At 43.0% G+C, this 21,442-nt stretch overlaps 1 protein-coding gene across 3 annotated transcripts in view; it reads right to left on the reverse strand.

Moving 5' to 3' along the window:
• Positions 1-17,247, reverse strand: part of Snrk (SNF related kinase) — a 55,376-nt gene extending 38,129 nt beyond the window's left edge. For 2 of the 3 annotated variants that reach the window (XR_007209230.1, XM_048334708.1), the window contains exons 1-2: positions 17,103-17,247; positions 1,991-2,052 (exon numbers count right to left, since the gene is read on the reverse strand). The gene's annotated coding sequence lies outside the window, so the exon portion shown is untranslated. Of the gene's footprint in view, positions 1-1,990; positions 2,053-13,231; positions 14,067-17,102 lie in introns of those variants that run through there. The other variant, XM_048334709.1, reaches the window with a different exon arrangement.
• Positions 17,248-21,442: the final 4,195 nt, after the last annotated feature.

The following is a 21,442-nucleotide window of genomic DNA, read 5'->3' on the forward strand; positions in this document are numbered from 1 at the left end:
GTCTCAGACAGAATTTCATATTCCATAAATTGTTTTTGACCTTTAGAATGGAAACTCAAGAGAAATGAGTCAGAAAAACAAACATATAAAATTATACAAATTAAAATGTCACTTTAAATCTCACAAGCCAAATTCTCACTTCTACTTTTTTTTTTTTTTTTTGCACCAATCCTGGGGCTTGAACTGAGGGGCTGGGCCCTGTCTCTGAGCTGCTTTTGCATCACTTGAGCCACAGTGCCACTTCCAGCTTTTTTCATAATTTATTGGAGAAGAAGTGTCATGGACATTCCTGCCCAGACTGGTTTCAAGCCATGATCCTCAGATCACAGCCTCCTGAGTAGCTAGGATGACAGGTGTGAGCCACCAGCACCTGGGCCTTTACTTTTCCTGACTAAATGTAATCGAAATGAGTAACAAGCCCCAGGAAGAAATACAGTAACCTCCTGAGGCTAGCCATTCCCCATGGTGCATTTGTCCATCAGTGTGCCAAAGGCTATAGTTTCACATTATTTAATCTACTTCTGTGAGAATATTCCACATCACTCCCTCAATTTTATGTATGACAAGGCAGTAAAGTTTTTAAATGCACTAGAATTTTATAATTCTTCAAGAAAGAAAACAGACGAAAAGCTCATCTCAAAACAGAAAAAAAGAAGAGCTAATGTTTACTTGAATCCTACTACAGGTATTAATGCAAAATGAATCAGCTTGGACTGGGTCAATGGCTCTGGATAAGCCAACGAGATTGGCATTACTCTTGTTTTATAGCCAAGGAAACACTCTTCAGCTGGGTGAAGCACTGAAGCTATGATTCAACCCTATTTCAAAGCCCACACGTTTTCTTACATGCTAGTTGAGCACTTTACCACTTGAACTGCAGCCCCAGCTCTCAAACACATACTCTTCAAACTATTCGTCAGCTCTAATCATTGTAATATTTGGGATAGGAATACAAAGTAGGAGTTAAAATACTAACTACAGAAGAGGTATAAAGTCATTGTCTTTTACTTTTTTTTTTTGCCAGTCCCAGGGCTTGCACTCAGGGCCTGGGCACTGTCCCTGAGCTTCTTTTCTTTTGCTCAAGGTTAGTACTCTACCACCCCTTGAACCACAATGCTACTTCTGGCTTTTTTTCTGTGTATGTGGTAGTGAGGAATCAAACCCAGGGTTTCACGCATGCTAGGCAAGCGCTCTACTGGTAAGCCACATTCACATCCCTAAAGTCATTTTTAAAGGCTGAAGCCTTTATTTAGGGTCATCTCAAAGTATTTATGTATTATAAACTTAAACAGCCAATATAAGATAAAAACTACAGGCTAATTCTAAGAAGTGTGAAAATTATCTTTAAATCTTTAACTTCACTGATAATAGGGCAGTAATTATTCTTATAATCCTATCCAAGGCTAAGTTTCTACAGATGTTTGTAAATGCGACTTTACCCTTTATAACAGAATCTTGCAGGCTGCTCAAATTACATAATCTTTGTTTTCCTTTCTCCCATCATTTTAATGTAGTTGTGTTTTTGAGAAGTGGCATATAGATCAGATTTGATCATGAATCTGAGTGAAAATTTTCAGATGTTCATTATTGACCTCTCGACGTTTCTCTTACCTGACCTGCTCCTATAAAGGGCAAAATGAGGTAAATTAATCTGCCAGCACATTCACAGAAGAGTCTATCAGGGCTCCACCAGACAATCTATAGTGATATAATTACTGCATCAAGTACTTGTTTTTACAAATACCCCTTTTTTCAGAGTCTTAAGCTCTGATGAAATCATTCACCTAAAACTGGGATATGATGATTAACAGAACACAAGAAAGAAAAACTGTCTTCTCAAACTGCCTAATCCTCCCATCAAGTATATTTTGAGTTAGACTGAAAACCAAATGATTTCTTTTTTTATCTTTGAGGATATCCTAGGGCCTGAAAGGCATTCTGGACATCTTATGGAAAGGGAAGATGAATTTGTGCCAGTTCTGAGACTTACCCTGCAAGCTCCACAATGAATAATCCTTGTTCTTACTGCTTTGTGTTAGTTGCTTCTTTCCTCTGAAAGGAAAAGAGAGTTTTTACTTTAGTTCCATTTGTTTTAACGAGGCTAGATGTAAAAGTACATCCCTAAGACAAGATTCTAGACAAACATAAAACTTGTTTTTTAAAAGTCTATGATGTGGGCTGGGGATATAGCCTAGTGGCAAGAGTGCCTGCCTCGGATACACGAGGCCCTAGGTTCGATTCCCCAGCACCACATATACAGAAAACGGCCAGAAGCGGCGCTGTGGCTCAAGAGGCAGAGTGCTAGCCTTGAGTGGGAAGAAGCCAGGGACAGTGCTCAGGCCTTGAGTCCAAGGGCCAGGACTGGCCAAAAAAAAAAAAAAAAAAAAAAAAAAGTCTATGATGTGGTCATAAGGGGGGTAAGAGGTGGGGTTTCCTAGGGCTTGCTTGACTTAGGGCTTGGGCGCTGTCCCTGAGCTCTACCACCTGGGCCACAGCTCTACTTCTGGCTTTTTGTCTCATGAAGTTTCTTGCCCCAGCTGGCTTCGAACTGTGATCCCCAGATCTCACCCTAAGTAGGATTACAGGCCTGAGCCACCAGCCCCCAGCCCCATTATCTTTAAAAAAAAAAAAAAAAGAGGAAGGAAGAGTGAGCAAACGCAGTCATACTATTCAGTATACACTATGTGGAAAACAAATTATGTAACTTGTAGGCAGGGACAAGATGAGGCAACTGGGGGAAAGTGAAGGAAGGGGTGGCATTGTCCAAAAAGAAATGTACTCATTACCTGACTTATAAAACAGTAATCCCTCTATGCAACATCTTAATAATAATAATAATAAAATCATATTAAAAATTGGGGGATGGGAATGTGGCTTAGTGGTGGAGTGCTTGCCTAGCATGCAGGAAGCCCTGGGTTCAATTCCTCAGTACCACATACACAGAAAAAGCTGGAAGTTGCACTGTGGCTAAAGTGGTAAAGTGGCAGCCTTGACCACAGAGAGGCTCAGGGACAGTGCCCAGGACCTGAGTTCAAGCCCCAGGACCTGCAAAAAAATAACAAATTGTTTTGCCTTTTGTTAATCTCTCTCTCCCTCTCTCCTTCCCCCTCTCCTTCCCCCCCTCCGCTCTCTCGCTCTCTCTCTCTCTCTCTCTCTCTCTCTCTCTCTCTCTCTCTCTCTCTCTCTCTCACACACACACACACACACACACACACCTTTTTCCAGCGCTGGGGATTGAATTCAAGCCTCATGCGTACTAAGCAAGTATGATACCCCTTCCACAGGCCCTAATCACAATTTCTTTAAAGATAACTTTTATAAACAGGAATTTCTGAGTAGACAGGTTACAAAGACTGAAAGGAGGGAATAAAAAGAACAAGAATACACTGTCATTTTCCTCATGCCTCGTGAATCCTTGCCATGAGCCTGCAAGGCAGGCACAAGGAAGCTCAGGTCTTGTTAAGTGGCAGTTTCTGAGTCCAATCCTGCTCCACCTGCCTTGAAAGCTCATCCCACCTTGAGGAGCCCCCTAATGAGCTCACAAAACACCCACAACAGCAAGGAGGAAAAATTTTACAAGACACTTCCCTATCAGACAAGGCACAAATGAGCTACAATGCCAAAACTGGGCAAGGCCTAAGGAGGCAGCCTTGCAGGACTGAAGTCTCACACAGGAACCAATGCCACACATTAAAGGTGAGGCCACTCTAGGTAATCACTAAGCAGAAGCTCACAAGTGCTTGGAAGAATAAAAGCAGAGGAAATGATACAGGACAGGAGAGATGAGAGAAGGAAAGGGAAGTGACCTCTATAGTTCCTAACCAAGGAGAAATTCTAGCTGTTTTACTTCAACAGAAAAATTCACTGAACTAATGTTTTTTGCCTTCAAAAACAGTCTCCTCAGGTCTGGAAATATATCTAATTAAAAATGCATGCCACAATGTGGGTGCCGGTGGCTCAAGCCCATCATCCTAGCTACTCAGGAAGCTGAGATCTAAGGATCTTGTTCGAAGCCAGCCTAGGTAGGAAAACTCCATGAGACTCTTTATCTCCAATAAACTACTCAAAAGAGCTGGAAGTGGTGCTGTCGCTCAAGGGGTAGAGCATGCTTGAGCAAAAGAAGCTCAAGGACAGCACCCAGGCCCAGAGTTTTAAGCCCCAGGTGGAGGGGGGAGAGTGGGGGGAACAACCTGCATGCCACAGGATTGAGATAAACAATGTCTCTAATTAATCACTGAAGTTTGATAATTTCTCAAAATATCAGTCTAAGAATTGGCTTAGACGAAGTAAATATTGTTTCATTTTGTTTGGGACAGATTTTGCCATACAGCCCAGGCTGGCCTCAAACTTGATATCCTTTTGACTCTTCTCCTGAATGCTGGGATTACAGCCCTATGACATGAGCTCCAGCTCAAAGTAATATATTCTTGTAGAAAATCTGTCGACACACAGAATGGGAAGCACTAAAAAATAAAGAGGCATCCATAGTCCCAACACTAAAAATCAGGACTATTGACATTCTAGTGGTCATTTACAAGTATTTTTATGCAGCTTCTTTTAGTGTGTTTTGCAAAGACATGAGCATTTTAGATCTAACTTTATATTCCTTTTTTTCATTCAACATGGTACTTTCCTTTGTTCTCTTACTTTTATTTCAATTATGAAAATGTCTATTTTAAGTATAATTAGAACATATAGGCTGGCAAAAATGAAGGAATTTAACAAAGAAAAATCATCTTGTCATCTGTGATAACATCTGTTAACATACAATACAGAGCTTTTAAAATTATTTTCCCATACTATACACCCAGAGGCAATTATAAATAAGCTGGGATAATACATAGAAAAAAGGGGGAGTGATGTCAGGAAGGGGGGAAGAAGATAACTGTCATGAGGCGTACCTCTTTCACGTTAATTCTTTATAAAACCAAGATGCTAGCCAAGTACCAGTGGCTCATGCCAATTAACGACCAGAAAACCAGAGGTGGAGCTGTGGCTCAAAGTGGTAGACAAGGGCTGGGTATACGGCCTAGTGGCAAGAGTGCTTGCCTCGTATACATGAAGCCCTGGGTTCAATTCCCCAGCACCACATATATAGAAAATGGCCAGAAGTGGCGCTGTGGCTCAAGTGGCAGAGTGCTAGCCTTGAGCAAAAAGAGGCCAGGGACAGTGCTCAGGCCCTGAGTCCAAGGCCCAGGACTGGCAAAAACAAACAAACAAACAAACAAAAAAAACCCTCAAAGTGGTAGACAACTAGCCTTGATAAAAACAGAGCTCAGGAGCTGGGAATATGGCCTACTGGCATTCTAGAGTGCTTGCCTCGTATACATGAAGCCCTGGGTTCAATTCCCCAGCACATCATATACAGAAAATGACCAGAAGTGGCGCTGTGGCTCAAGTGGTAGAGTGCTAGCCTTGAGCAAAAAGAAGCCAAGGACAGTGCTCAGGCCTTGAGTTCAACCAAGCCCCAGGACTGGAAAAAAAAGAAAAGAAAAGAAAGAAAAACAGAGCACAGGGACCATGCCCAGCCCCCAAGTTCAAGCCCCACTACTGACAAGAACAAAAAGCAAACAAAACCAAAATAAAACAGATGCTGTCCTTAACTGCTTTTTCCCAAACTTTATATAATCCATATTTCCTCATGCATTCAATTCTTCCCAATGAGCATTGTTAAGTATCACACAGCTAAGAGGACACCTTTCTAAACAGCCACTCCACCGGAACAGGTCACCCTGGAAGCAGCCCTCTTACTCTGCACATGCTCACACATGCACAGAACTAGGCTAACTAAGCCAAGAGCATTCATGATATGGAAATTATGTCTGAGAAATCAGTACCGGTATGTGTTACAAGAATACACATAGTGCTGTTCTCCCAGCTTAAGAGAGCAAACAGAAGCCACACATGTGGGTGTGGCTGGAGAGGAAGGAAGTGTGGGTGGCCTTATACACATTGTGCAAGCTGCTGGGAACAGTTGTAGAACCAGCCCCTGGGTAAGCCTGTCAATTTGGAATTCATTGTTAATCTCACTAAAACTCATTCTGCTTTTTGGTGCCATCTGCCCCATTGCTGTTTAGTCAGTATTATCAAACAAATGTCTCCTACTCATTTCTCCTCCCCCGAAGTGGTAAAGACAAATCGGTAGGCTGATCAGTGACCACTCTGGACCAATCCACGGCATGACAAAGAAAAAGAAACAAACAAAAAGGGCCACACACAAAAATTAGGCAACTTAGCCCAATGCAGGTGGCTCACACCTATAATTTACTCAGGAGTCTGAGATCTAAGGATCAAGGTTCAAAGCCAGCCTGGGCAGGAAAATCTATGAAACTCTTATCTTCAATGAACCACCAGAAAACTGAAAGTGGCATTGTGGCTCAAGTGGTAGAGTTCAAGCCTTGAGCTGAAGAACTCAGGGACAGCGCCCAGGCCCATGATTGGGGGCGGGGGAGGAACCAAGCAACTCACACAACCCCTATACATTCTGTCTGGAGTTTTACACCCTTTTCCCCAAAATAAGACCATCAATATTACAATGTACAAATTCAACCACATAAAAAAATTTAAGTGTGTTGTTCTGTAAAATTCTGCATCAATGCATAAATGCTCTATGCATTGCATACAATATTTCACCTATATACAGACATCAGCCAAAAGCTGAGGTTTGCAAAGCTACTCTAAAATTGTATTTAAGTTGCTTAAACATGGAAATCATCTGGTATCTGTTACAATGCCAAAATATGAAAGCTGACTTAAGTGGTGGAAGTAACTACTACAAGTTGAACTTGTTAAAAGTGGTAGAGAAAAAAAAAGGGGTATGAACTGAATGGAAGACAGTGAACTAAAGCCTCCAGGACTAGCAGACACCTCTGGGTCAAGCAAAACACAGCTCTTTTATGGGGTCACTGCTGTTCTCTTTATCCAAAGTAAACATTTTCCACTTTTCTATGACAGCCAGTCTCCCTCCTCCTGGAAATGAACAATAATATACACTCTAAATTAAAGATTAAAAAGCAGCACACACGAGTCAATAAACCATAGGTTTTTCACTGGGTTGGCTGAATGTTCCTATGTGGCTACCATGTAGTAGCAGTCTCAAGATGGCACTGCTCATGCGCCACACTGTACCTCCAGATCTCTAAGAAGGTAATTTCCCCAAGAAAGGCAGCTGTCTCCCCAAGCCTATTCTCTTAATTTTCTTGCAAGTAGTCAATTTTAATGGGCTACAGACCACAGGAGAGACCAACAGTGTCATGCTAAGAAACCCCTTCCTGTCTCTCAAGGTAGTGACTGAGTTGGCAATGCAGATCAATTCTTGAAGTGCTGGCTCAAGTAACCCTTATATCCTCTAAGAAAATTAAGACAGAGTTCAGAGTTCATCAGGGAAGTTGAAAGGTATTTAGGAATCTGGATGTAGAGTACTATTTAGTATCTGAACAAGGAACGGGTAAGCATCAACTTCCTAAACAGAACCTGCCACTGTTTCAGTGATTAAAAAATATTAAGCATGGCTAGGAAGTTGGCTTAGTGGTAGTGTACTTGCCTAGCGCATGAAGCCCTCGGTTCAATTCATAAACAGAAAGAGCCAGAAATGACACTATAGCTCAAGAGGTAGGGTGCTAGCCTTAAGCAAAAGAAGCTCAGGAACAGTGCCCAGGCCCTGAGTTCAAGCCCCAGGACTGGCAAAAGATAGACAGACAGACAGACAAATGGAGATATGCTTGTCACCTCTACCTAAGGTAAATGAGATTCAGTCAGTATGATGACAGTTACACAAGTACTCACAATAGTAATGCCTTGAACAGAAGCTGACCTGAAGGAATCACTCCAAAATAAAGCTAACCCATTACTCATTTCCCTCCCCAAGAAAACAATATAAACTGGAAGTTAAGAAATACTTAATACACTGTCAAAACATAATAACTCTTGGGCTGGGGATATAGCCTAGTGGCAAGAGTGCCTGCCTCGGATACACGAGGCCCTACCTAGGTTCGATTCCCCAGCACCACATATACAGAAAACGGCCAGAAGCGGCGCTGTGGCTCAAGTGGCAGAGTGCTAGCCTTGAGCGGGAAGAAGCCAGGGACAGTGCCCAGGACTGGCCAAAAAAAAAAACAACAAAACAAAACATAATAACTCTTGTCTCTTCCCCGCTCCCCCACACTCCAATTTAGGATGAAGGCTACTTTAAAAAGTGGTCAAAAAAAGGGAGTTCTGAAACAGAATAATAGATTAAAGCCACACTTGTCATCCTAGCTACTCCAGAGACTGAGAGCTGAGGATCTCGGTTCCAAGCCAGCCCAGGCAGGAAAGTCCATGAGACTCTTTGCTCCAAAGAAACACCAGAAAACCAAAGTGGAGCTGTGGCTCAAAGTAGTAGAGTATTAGCCTTAAATGGAAAAAACAAAAACAAAAAACTCGGGGACAGTGCCCAGACCCTCAGTTCAAGCCCCAAAACTGACAAAATAAAAATAAAAAATTAATTAAAATAACACTAACCCAATAAACTGAAATAATGGCTAAAGGGACTTCCAAGAAAGAACAATTGAGGACTTTTCTTACAACAACAAGTCTATACACTTGATGATGAAAAGCAATTTGGCAATGTGTGTGTCAAGAGCCTTAAATAATTAATATCCTTGACATAATCATCTCCACTACAGGTTTAGCATTTCTAATTCAAAAACCTGAAATGTTCTCAAACTCTGAAAAGTTTATAGCAGCACAGTAGCAACTTCCACATCATGAAACTTTACTTCACAAACAAAATGTATAAAATTATCTTCAGATTATGTATAAGATGTATGTGAAACATAACTATCTTTGGACCTGGTTACCATTCCCAAAATATCTTACTATAAGCAAAGATTCTAAACTTTGAAAACAAAGCAAAACCAAATCCAAACACTTCTGGTCCTAAGCATTTCAGATAAGGGATATTCAGCTTGGTAATTATGTGTAGTTAAAAAAAGTGGATATTTATTTTTGTTATATTCGACTATCTTTAGAAATATGGCAAAAATATGGTCCCCAAATCAGTACTGACATAAAAATCTACAATACAGAAATTACTAAATAAGTCACAATATACCCAACACCATGCTGTTGTGTTGAGGCTGTCTAATCTCATGGGGAAATCCTCACAGCATAAATGCTAACTTTAAAAAATTCATACATTGGGCTGGGAATGTGGCTTAGCAGTAGAATGCTTGCCTAACATGCACAAAGCCCTGGGGTCCATTCCTCAGAAGCACATAAACAGAAAAGGCCAGAAGTGGTGCTGTGGCTCAAGTGGTAGAGTGCTAGCCTTGAGCAAAAGAAGCTCAGAGACAGTGCCCAGGTCCTGAGTCCAAGCCCCAGGACTGGCCAAAAAGAAAAAAAAAATCATACACTAAATTTCATAATACGGGGCTGGGAATATGGCCTAGTGGCAAGAGTGCTCGCCTCATATACAATGAAGCCCTGGGTTCGATTCCCCAGCACCACATATATAGAAAACGGCCAGAAGTGGCGCTGTGGCTCAAGTGGCAGAGTGCTAGCCTTGAGCAAAAAGAAACCAGGGACAGTGCTCAGACCCTGAGTCCAAGGCCCAGGACTGGCCAGAAAGCAAAAACAAAACAAGACATAAATTTCATAATACATCATATCAATTTTTGATCATATACTTTGTAAGATCATGGATTTTAAAATTCTAAAATTAAAATGTTAAAAAGTACTAAGATCACATATTTTTCTCTCTATGCTATTCCTCTTTTTTAGAAAAAAATACTTGCCAGTGAGTATGTGCAGCTTTTATTACTGAAGAAAGGCAGAGGTTATAAAAGTTTTGACTTTCTGTACCTATTCATTACTTTTCCATTAAGAGATCTATGAAGTAAGCCAACTTCCCAGAAAAAGAAGCCATCCTATGCCTAGTGATATAATCTTAATCAACAGCGCCTTTGGTCCTGGAGGTGAAGGTACACAATTGTTTCAGGCCGAAGAACAAGAACCTGGAATTGTCTCCATTGACAAACCATTTGAGCCCTAACAGGTCTCAGTTCTTTAAGATCCCAGTCCTTTAAGGAGCCAAGAATATTGGTACCAGAGTTAAACTCAGCAAATTCAGTAAACTCAGGAGAATGGGATCTGGAGGATCAAGGAGGTCTAAGGCCAGACAGCGCAAGAAAGTTAACTAGACACCATTTCCAATTAACTGGTAAAAGGCAGAACTCAGGGTCTGAGCACTATCCCTGGCTTCTTTTTGCTCAAGGCAAGCACTCTACCTCTTAAAGCCACAGTGCCACTTCTGGCGATTCTGAGGAATTTTTAATGTCATACACCATTTGTCTTTTCAACATGAACAGAAAACTAAATAGACCAGTATCTATATTTGAGTTCCATTTAAGTTTAATCAAAGGGTCATCGATGAGCCAGAAATATACAAGAAGGCTGGAAATATGGCCTAAAGGTAAAGTGCTCGCCTCGTATACATGAAGCCCTGGGTTTGATTCCTCAACATCACATATATAGAAAAAAGCCAGAAGTGGCACTGTGGCTCAAGAGGTAGAGTGCTAGCCTTGAACAAAAAGACGCCTGGGACAGTGCTCAGCAGGCCCTGAGTCCACGCCCCAGGACTGGCAACAAAAACAAAACCAATTTTTAAAAAAGCTCAGCAAACAAATATACAAGAAAGGTTTCTCAAAAACAGAAAAACCTTCAGGTACTAAGAAGCATGTGACATAGAAATAAGATCATTCAAGAATTCAGACCAATCTTAAAACCTCACTTTTCACTTCAGAGTTCCACCCATATTCATACTCTTCTCTGGGAAAAAAAATCTATTACTCACAGAACTGATTTTATATAAAATCACAGGTGACTTTTCATCGTCTGATTTCAAATGTGAAAAACATCCTTTATCATCAAGATTGTCCAGTCCATGTAAACTCCAGCTTCACTTGAACGTAGGCTTCAAAAAGAGAAAACTAATGACTGGGAATCTGTTACATCAGTTACATCATCCAGTTCCACACATCAGCAGCCTGACGGGACAGCAAACCCACTGATAAGAAAAGAGAGCCAGAGGGAAGGGCTCACTCTGCCTGGGTTCTATGCCCAAGGAAGAGCAGTCTTGCCCGGAGCAAACTCCAAGCCCCACCCATTCAGACCCCAGGCTTTGCATTTTCTTATTGAAATGATACAGTGCTTCTTTTACCTAGGCCTCTCTAGTTCCCAGAGAAACTAAAGTAAACTTCTTTTGACATTTCTAGTATGCTTCCAATTCTGATAGACCTGCTTCAGCAATCAATTCAACAGAGCAAATTCCCTCTTGCCAAAAAGAAATTGCCTAATAAACACAATTAACAAACATTTCTACTTAAAATGTTTAAACTGTTTAAAAAACGTTTTTAAGACAGGAAGTTAGAGGCAAATAACCATTCAAAAGGCAGGCTGAGGTAAACAGTTGCCATCTAAAAATGGAATGGCATGTTGAAAATAACTTCCTATGATTGTCTGCATACAATTTGTGATGGCAAGATTTATTCCAAGGCAATACCAAGTAAGCGACTCCAATAACATGAGGCTGGTTCCATTTACTTCTCACAAACTGTCCTTTCTTAAACTAAAATTTTCACATATTTTGCAAAATTACATTCTTCCCATTTGTTTCTGAAAAAGCATTTCCCTTCATAAAAGTAGATTAATAAGTGCTTCTCTAACCCGAGGGGACAAAGGACAAAATCGAGTCCTATACTGAAGACTGAACATTCTCATTTCAGATCTCCTTAGTCCTATTCACATTCCTGCCAATGGAGAATTATTAAACCTACAGAAAATGAGATAAAATAGAAAGCTAAATTTGACTTTAAAATTCAGTCACTCTACTTCTGCTCACTGCTACAAATACAATCACAACTATTTTATAGAGGTTTACAAGTACAGTATGCAGATCATAAGATCAGGTCAAACAGGTAAGGGCCAGACACCCTAAGAGCCTAGTCATCTGTGCACATAAACTATCTTTCTCAGGCTTGGCTGGCCCTTGTTCATGTCTTGGGGCCAGCTTGAAGGTTCACTGTCCTGACCATCCTCATGCCCTTTTCCCCTCCTTGCCACACACCAGCTCCCAGTACCCACTCACTCAGCACCATTATTATGCCATAGATATCACAACTGTGTGGTCATATATTCATATGATTATGTGGTCAATCATCTGCATTCCGTCCCCCCACCCCTCCCCACCACTGGACTAGGGGGCCAATTCAGTCCATGTAAGAAAAGACCATGTCCCTTTCATCCAGCTCTGTATCTGTCCAGAACAACACACATTCTATTAAATGAACACATGGAGATCAAAATAAGAAGCCAAAGAAAAATCCCAGGCCAGGGAGTGGCAATCAGGGATGGTGGTTTAACAAATCACACTAGCAGCACAACACAGATCAGGCTCAAAGGGCAGGAGGAGAACTGAGAGATGGGTAAGGAAACCACTAGAAATGTCTCTAGGTAAATTTTTACTGAAAGGCTTACAAGTGAGGGCTGCCACAATCTGGGCAGTAATGAGGACAGAGTGAAGGAGACTCATTTTAGCACAGGGGGTAAGGCAGAAGAGGAAGCTCTAGAATGGAACTGCAGGACAGTGGTGGATGGGGGTGCTACCTTCACACCGTGAGAAAAGAACATGGGGTAAATTTTTCTTGAGCTTTGCACAGGGGTAAGATTTGCTTGTAGCTCTAAAATGGTATCACTGAAAAACAATCTAAAGCTAACCTAGCTACATTAAAATGCATATGATTCCATGATTAGATTGGTTTAAAGAAATCAACAAAGTCTAGATTTTTTTTTAATTTCCTCATCAAGACACTACTTGGGTGAAGAAATTGTCCTGGGCAGTCACTCTCCCATTCAGGAATGGACAAATCAAAGAACTGGTATGTGTTCTCAAAGAGCTGCTGATCTTTGGGGGTTTGAAAAAGGAAACTGCATGTCAGTAGCTGAGAAACCCAGGCCCAGTGAGGCTGAGAGCTGACCACAGTTACAGGGTACACAATTAACATCTCTGCCCCGGAACACGGATTCCATAGCCTATGTAAGCGGTCCAGGCAAAGGAGGTGAAGACACTCCATCCAGAACTTAAACCATCCTGTCAGTGACTGTAGGTAACTGCTAAGTAGCCACAGGGTGGGAGACGACTAAGGGAGCAGAGGAGGTTGCAGGACAGAAAGCTGATTTGGACAGAAGAGCCTACCTGAGCAGAGGTCAAACACGGATAGGACCAAAGCAGACTCCTGGTAGGCTCTGGAAGTTAACAGCAGAAAAATGAACTCGACGACGGAGGGCAGAGCAGGAGCCTTCTTCATACAGACACCTCCCCTACTGACAGCAAGAAACAGTTCCCCAAGGGACATAAGGCCACTACCCAAGGCAGATGGGCAGGAAGGCAAAGGAGGAAATGACCCTCATCTGGTAGAGTAAGGCAGTTCATCCAGAGCAGAAAATACTGCCAAAGCTTGCTCCTGAGGCCATTAGGTCTGAGGGGTTTGACACACTAGGCCTTTCTAAACCACACATGCCAAAATTAAAAAAAAAAAAATGCCCCCAAAGCTAATGCCGTACTCCTCCCTTGTCTTATCCAATAGTTTAAAGAAAAAAAAAGCTGCTCTGCTTCTCCCTCAGTGCTCTCTCACCCAATTGGACCTAAGGTCCTCTCTCACCACTATACCTTACCTTCTCATTTCCCCCTGAGCCGTGGGCCTTCTTCCCCACCCCACTGGAACTCCCTATCCTTTAAAACTAGTTCCGCCATCCTCCTCCCTCCTCTGTGGAGTCAGGCTGACATGGGCTCTGTTACTACTGCATCCTATTGTGACAGTTCACCTTGGCATTTTCCAATAGCTTCTAAGCTCCTAGCAACAGGAAAGGAACCGGCTTCTGTTTGCTTTTCCACTGCTGGCCCCTAACCAAAGGCTCCCAAAACAAAAGTTCTATGAAGAAATGATCAAAAGTTTATCTTCAGTGGGGAGGGGGGAGCTCACACCTATCACCCTAGTTTCTTAGGAAGCTGAGATCTAAGGTTCTCAGTTCAAAGCCGGTCCAGACAGGAAAGTCCCTGAGATTCGTATCTCCAATTAAATACCAAAAAGCCAGAAGAGGAGACGTTATTCAAGTGGCAGAGTGCTAGCTTTGAGCACAAAAAGCTCAGGGAGGGGCTGGGGATATGGCCTAGTGGCAAGAGTGCTTGCCTCGTATACATGAGACCCTGGGTTCAATTCCCCAGCACCACATATATAGAAAACAGCCAGAGGTGGCGCTGTGGCTCAGGTGGCAGAGTGCTAGCCTTGAGCAAAAAGAAGCCAGGGACAGTGCTCAGGCCCTGAGTCCAAGCCCCAGGACTGGCCAAAAAAAAAAAAAAAGCTCAGGGACTGTGCCCAGGCCCTGAATTCAAGCCTCAGGACCAGCAAATACATATATACATACACGTACACACACAGTTTATCTTCAAAATTTCTAGAAGCTACTCAACTTTTTCTACCCAAGCAGCTCTACAGAGAAGTACCTATATTCTGAGCAAGTTTTCACACAGAAAGGCATTTTGGCTAAAAACTCTGTCTTGGGGTTGTTCAGCCAAAAGCTGAGAGGCTATTCAATCTACACTTCTAATTCCTAAAATTCCAGCCATGTGGAAAATTCATTTTGCACCCTTTTCTTCCCAGACAATGGAATGAGTTCTTAGACTCAGACAAGTGCCAAAGGAATAGAAAGCTTGCCTTCATTTACACCGTTGTTTAGAATCCTGATTGCTCAATTGCTCCAAAAGTAACTTTTCTATTTAGTTTCACTTTCAATGGGAAGGAAGGAAGGAAGGAAGGAAGGAAGGAAGGAAGGAAGGAAGGAAGGAAGGAAGGAAGGGAGAGGTATTACTTCCCAGAGCCAGAAAAAAATACCACTGATGCCCTTCAACTCAAATAAAGGACATTTAAAGGCCTTTCTTCAAGCATTATGCCATGTGAATCATGTAAGCCCAATCAAATAGGTTCTGGCCTAGAAAAAGTCAAAGGCTAAAAATTAGTACAAGTTGTGAGTTCATGGATTTTACTCATATAATGAAGTTTTACTCAAAACAGTTTAAAAAACGAACAGGTGACAGTAACTTCTGTACACAAAATGAGACAATAACTGATTATGCAATTTTTTTTCTTTTGCCAATCCTACAGCATGAACTCAGGGCCTGAGCACTGTCCCTGGCAGCTTTTTGCTCAAGGCTAGCACTCTGCCACTTGAGCCACAGCACCACTTCTGGCTTTTTCTATGTATGTGGTGCTGAAGAATCCAACCCAGGGCTTCATGTATGCAAGGCAAGCACTCTACCACTAGGCCATCTTCCCAGTCCCTGATTATGCAAACCTTAAAAACTAGAAAGTAGAGCAAAGTTTCCCACTCCAACAGACTCGAAGGGAAGTCAGCACTATGCACCAGATTTTCCACAGACCTTCAACATATGACCTTGGAAATGTCAGGCTATTTCTCTAGTTTCTAGTTCTGTCAAATGGGAAATCACCTGTTTTCTTCACAGGGACAATTACATAGTTAAAAGAATTACCAATTTGGTACTTAAAAAAAAGAAACTTGTCTAATTAGTACATTTTAATCACAACTTGTACAGTGCATTCTTCTTTGGGAATCCAATTCCAAGAAAAATATTTAAGCAGACGTTGACAACAGATTTCCTTAAGGGAATGATTTTTATAAATCTGAGAAGCAATGTAACAAGATTATAAATTAACAGGTTGATTACATAAGCTTTGACAACCCAGGCTTTAGAGTACACTGATAGGAGACACTGATAAACTAAAGTCTGATTTGGGGATATAGAGAACCAACCCCTAAACTGTGCATTTGGATGTTTGGCAGGGATCTGGGGGAGATTCAACAGGACACCAAATACTTGCTTTTAGATTTCTCCTAAATACCTGACAACGTATTCAGTGAGCTTTATCTTATCTCCTCAGATTTGGGGAAGGAGCATAATTAAATGAGGGGAGGGCCGCAAAGCAAAAAATAATAATAAGTAACCTGACAGTTTGAAAGGTCCCTTTATCCTCACACATGCAGATTTAGGAACCCCACTGCTAAATTCACCCCCAGATACTGTACACACTTGCCCCGAACTCCCTTCAGAAGCTACTAAACTGTATCTGATCCATCTATAAAAAAACACCAGCATGGCTCTAGGGACCACCCCCTCCCTACCACCCCCCAACATCAAAAGCTGCCACTTTCCTGAATTCCCAGGTCCAACGCGCAAGGACAGGAAAACTGCTTTTTTTTCCTTTTCCTTTTGGTACAATGATCCAAAAAGAAATCAACAGGCGATGACTATGGGAAAGAACATGTTTCCCAATTCGTAGTCAACAATAATAATAATTCTTCGAGCTGTCCCCCAGGAATGGCCCACCCGAGTGCCCCTTTCTCTCCGGACCACAATACACAGACACCCCCATTCTGTAAAAGGTGCAGTTTAGCCAGGCACACACACCCCTCCCTCCCCTCGCTCTCCGGGGCTGAGGCCGGATTCCTGGATTCGTTTCCAGCGGAGACCACGAATTCGGGAGGAATACGAATAATCAAAACAACAACAACATTGCACACGCTCGCAGAGACCCCGAGGCACTGAGAGGCCGCCGGGGCGGGGTGGAGGAGGGGGTCCGCAGAGATTGCGGGAAGACTCCCGGGGTGCCGCAATCCCGCCGCGGCCGCCAGGACCAGGCCTCCCTCCCGGACGCCCGGCGCTAGTCCCCGCCGCGGGGCCCGCTCGGGCCGGGTCGCCGCCGTCGCCAGGCCGCGACGCCGCACCTCAGGCCCCGCGTCTTCTCCGGGCCGCGCGCGCGCGCGCGCGACGCCAAGGAAACGCGGAGCGCGCAACTTACTTCCCGCCGGAGACCGGGGACCCTCCCTCCACCTCTCCCCGGGACCCGATGACACCTCCTCGACCCCCGTCCCGAGGACGGCCGCGAAGGAGACGGCGGCGGCAGCGGCGGCCGGGCCCCCTGCGCCCCTGGCCTTTCCCTCCCCACACACACAGGCTCCGGGGAGCCCCCGTCGCTCCGCACTCGCCCTACCTCAGCCGGTAGGCGGGTGTCCGTTCGCAGCAACGGCCGCCGCGCCGCCGCCGCCGCCGCCGCCGCCGACTCTCTCCCGGCCGCCAGAACCCCGCACCCAGCGCTAATCATAATACCGAGCGGGCGGGTGGACGGGCGGGCGGGCGGCTGGACGCCGAGGGGGGTGGGGGTGACGGAGAGTCAGTGCGCCTGCGCAGGCTGTGCGTTGACATGACGTACATGGAGGGGTGGGGCTAGAGGCGGGCCCTGGGCGGGACCGGGGGCGGGGCTAGACATCACGGCGCACCTGCGGGCTCCGGCGCCAGCTTACCTACCCAGAGCCCAGCTTCCCCGGCAACCCGTGGATGGAAGCTGGGGCGAGGAGGCAGCATCCCACGACTCACGGCCCAGTGGCCGGGAGAAGTAGCTGAGCTGTCAGGGAAATACATACGTAGACGTGTGTGTGTGTGTGTGTGTGTGTGTGTGTGTGTGCTGGTCCTGGGCACTGTCCCTGAACTCTTTTGCTCAAGGCGCAATGCCATCTCTTCCCAGGACAGTTCCCTTCTCTCTCTGGGAACCCAGGTTGAAGGAATTTTGTGGACTGCGTTGCCATGTTAACAAGAACAGAAAAGCTAGCATCTTGAATGCAGCCTACGCCTTCAAAAGTCAGCAAGGCAGAGCCAGCCCCTGGCTCCACGCCTCCCATCCTAGCTACTCGGGAGGTCAAGGTGGAGCTGGGGATCACGGTTCGAAACCAGCCCCGGAAGGAAAGCTCCTAAGACTCTTATCTCTGATAAACCACCAAAACGCCAGAAGTGGAGGAATGGTGAAAGTGGTAGAGTGTCAGCTTTGAGGGGGGGGGAAAAAGCTTAGGAACAGCGATCACCCTGAATTCAAGCCCCTCCCCCCCAATTAAATAGATGAAAACCAACAAATGAATAAATTAATTTCAACAAACTCAATTCTCTCCCAGAAAGGCTGATACAGTACAGGCCATGGAGTAAATCAATTATTTGGCTTTGGTGTTTCTGGGGAGCGCTCCTGGCAAGACCGTGACCCATTTTTTTTTTTATTCCACCCAGTAAAGGTGTTAACATGATCTGATTAAGCTTGGGCAATATTTTAAAATATTCAAGCACAAATTAATATATTATTACTTAACTCCGGGTTGAAGCGAGTGAGTTTTTCTGGTCTACCCCGAGGCTTTCTCCAACACACATTGCTTTTTGAATGTTAGGTCTTTTTATGGACGTGGTAAGCTTTAATTAAATATACAGAACTGTAGAAGACAAGATGGAGCATGCCAGCTTGTCTTTTAGTCTCCATGATTCAGGTCTCAAAAATAACAATGCTGATGATTTAAGGAAGATGTTGTTTATCAGGAAGGAATCAGGGAAGGGCTATAAATTAGATTGAGATGTGAGGGGGGGCGGAACAAAGCTGATCTATGAAAAAAATGCATTTTCATCTTGGAATTCTAAAAGCAATGTGTGGCAGAGTTATCTTCTCTCAATATTGTTAATTCTCATAATTGGTAAGTAAAACTAACTACATAAGACTCGATTTTGAGTTTTGATGTTCGATGTGATTTTCATTTACATCTTTTTTTTATTGTCAGGATGATGTACAGAGGGGTTACAGTTACATGCTTAAGGTAATGAATACATATACATTTCTTGTCATACCTGTTATCCTCTTCCTCATTTTTCTCCCACCTTCCCTCACCCCACCCCACCCCCTTGCTTTCTTAATTATTTTCTCAAAAACCAAAATTTAAAATAAAATAAACAGATCTTATCCTTAACGTCAATTGTCACTCTAGTCTATAATGCTTATGTCCTCTATGGTTTGTAACTGTAAAACAATTCATTCCAACTCAGGTGATATATACATATGCATCTCTTTTCTTTTGCTTTGTGTAATCTGTTCCTTCTTTTTCTCTAATTTTCCCCCTCCCTGCTGCCCTTGAGTTGCTTATTAGTTTGTTTTCCTCAGTGCCTGCTGCAGCTGTTGGGCCCTTTCTACTGTATTTTTCCCCCTATTTTCTATTCATTCTGTGTCCTCCTTCCAGCTTCTTTCAGATGTGTACCTGTGTACATCTTGTACATCTTGTGTGCGGAAAGGATATAGGTTCCTTTAGTTTCTCTAAGATTGATTATCTAGTAGTTAATACTAGTATCCCTCTTATAAGGTTGACATATAAATTAGTGGTCCCCAAAGTGTCCTTGGGCCAACAACACCAGCTCCTTCTGAGAATTGTATGGAAATATGCATTCTCCAGCTCCATCTCAGATCTAGTTTCTCTGAATCCTTCTAGATGCTTCTGAGTTTAAGAACCACTGTTGACGGGATTGAGTTTATATAAGATAACAGTAGGTGGCATACAGCAAGAAGTATGTTAATGAGTTGTTTTAACGTGTGCCAGTAGTGAGGCTGAATGCAGGGACTGAGCTCTGTCCTTTAGTTTTTTCACTCAAGGCTGGGTACCACTTGAGCCACAGCTCCACTTCCAATTTCTTACCAGTTAATTTGAGATAGGAGACTCGATAGACTTTCCTTCCTGGGCTGGCTTCAAACCATGAGTCTCAGATCTCAGCCTCTGAGATTCTTAGCTAGAATTACAGGCATGAGCCACTTGCAACCAGCTGTTGTCTGATTTTTATAGATGCCTTTTATCTAGTTTAAGAAATTACCTTATGTTGGCCTGATATCTGTCATCTACAGAGAACTCAAAAAACTAAGCCCCTCCAAGCCCAATAAACCTATTAGGAAATGGGCAAAAGAGCTAAAGAGAGACTTCACAAGAGAAGATATAAAAATGGCAAAGAAACACATGAGGAAATGCTCAACATCCCTGCTAGTAAAGGAAATGCAAATAAAAACAACCCTGAGATACCACCTCACCCCAGTTAGAATGGCTTATACTCTGAACTCAGGAAACAACAAATGCTGGAGGGGCTGTGGGGAAAGAGGAACCCTTCTCCATTGTTGGTGGGAGTGCAAATTAGTACAACCACTTTGGAGTACAGTATGGAGGTTTCTCAAAAAGCTCAATATAGACCTACCCTATGACCCAGCCATACCACTCCTAGGCATCTATCCTAAACAGCAAAACCTAAGATATCAAAAAGGCATTTGTACTTCCATGTTTATCGCGGCACAATTCACAATAGCCAAAATATGGAAACAACCCAGATGCCCCTCCACAGACGAATGGATCCAAAATATATGGTACTTATACACAATGGAATACCACATAGCGATTAGGAATGGTGAAATATTGTTATTTGCAGGGAAATGGTCAGAACTCGAACAAATAATGTTGAGCGAGACAAGCCTAGAACACAGAAAACAAAGGGGCATGATCTCCCTGATATATGACTGTTAACAAAGGGAGACGGAGAGACAGTAGAGACCAAGTCTGTGAATACTGTATATGTTCTTGATACATTGTATATTGCATATATGTCTACCTGACCTAGAGAATAGAAAAACAGGACGTAAGATATCACAAGAAATGTACACACTGCCCTACTATGTAACTGCACCCTTTTTGCACAACACCTTGTAAAAAATTTGTGTTCAATTAATAAACAAAAAAAAAAGAAATTGCCTTATGTTCATGATTATTGAGAGTTTTATCATGAATGTATGTTGGATTTTGTCGAATATCTTTTCTACACATATTGATGTAATGGTGTGTTTTTTGTCATTTCATTCTATTCATTACAGTGTGCTGCATTAATATGCAGGTGCTAAACTGACCTTGAATTTCTAAGGTAAATCACCCTGGTCACTTTTTTTTGGTGCCAGTCCTTAAGGGCCTGTGCTCTGTCCCTGAGCTACTTAGCCTAAGGCTAACACTTGAGCCACAGTTCCCCTTCCCCCTTTTTTGGTAGTTAATGGGAGATAAGTCTCATAAGCTTTCCTACTGGAGATGACTTCAAACTACGATCCTCAGATTTCAGCCTCCAAGTAGCTTGGATTACAGGCATGCGCTACCTGTGCCTGGCTAACTGTGGTCATTTTAATATATTGCTAGATTTATCTTGTCAGTGCCTTATATTTTTGTTTATATTCATGTCGAAATTTTGAAATATCTGTCTTTGATCTCATAGAATCAGCAAGGACAGGTTCCCTCTGCCTCTGTTTTCTGAAGAAGCTTGTGTTTGTCATTATACTTTAAATATTTGGTAGGACTTTTCAGTAAAACCATCTGGCCATGGGCTTTCCTCCATGGAAAGAAGGCTGCTTATGACTGATTCAATGTCTTTACTTATAGGTCTGTTCAGATTGCCTAGTTCTTCTTGAGTTAGATTTGGCAATTTGCCTGTTACTGAGTGTGCATAGCTTTCATTTAA

The sequence above is a fragment of the Perognathus longimembris genome, chromosome 26 (assembly GCF_023159225.1).
Source record: "Perognathus longimembris pacificus isolate PPM17 chromosome 26, ASM2315922v1, whole genome shotgun sequence".
NCBI classification, from domain to species: Eukaryota; Metazoa; Chordata; class Mammalia; order Rodentia; family Heteromyidae; genus Perognathus; species Perognathus longimembris.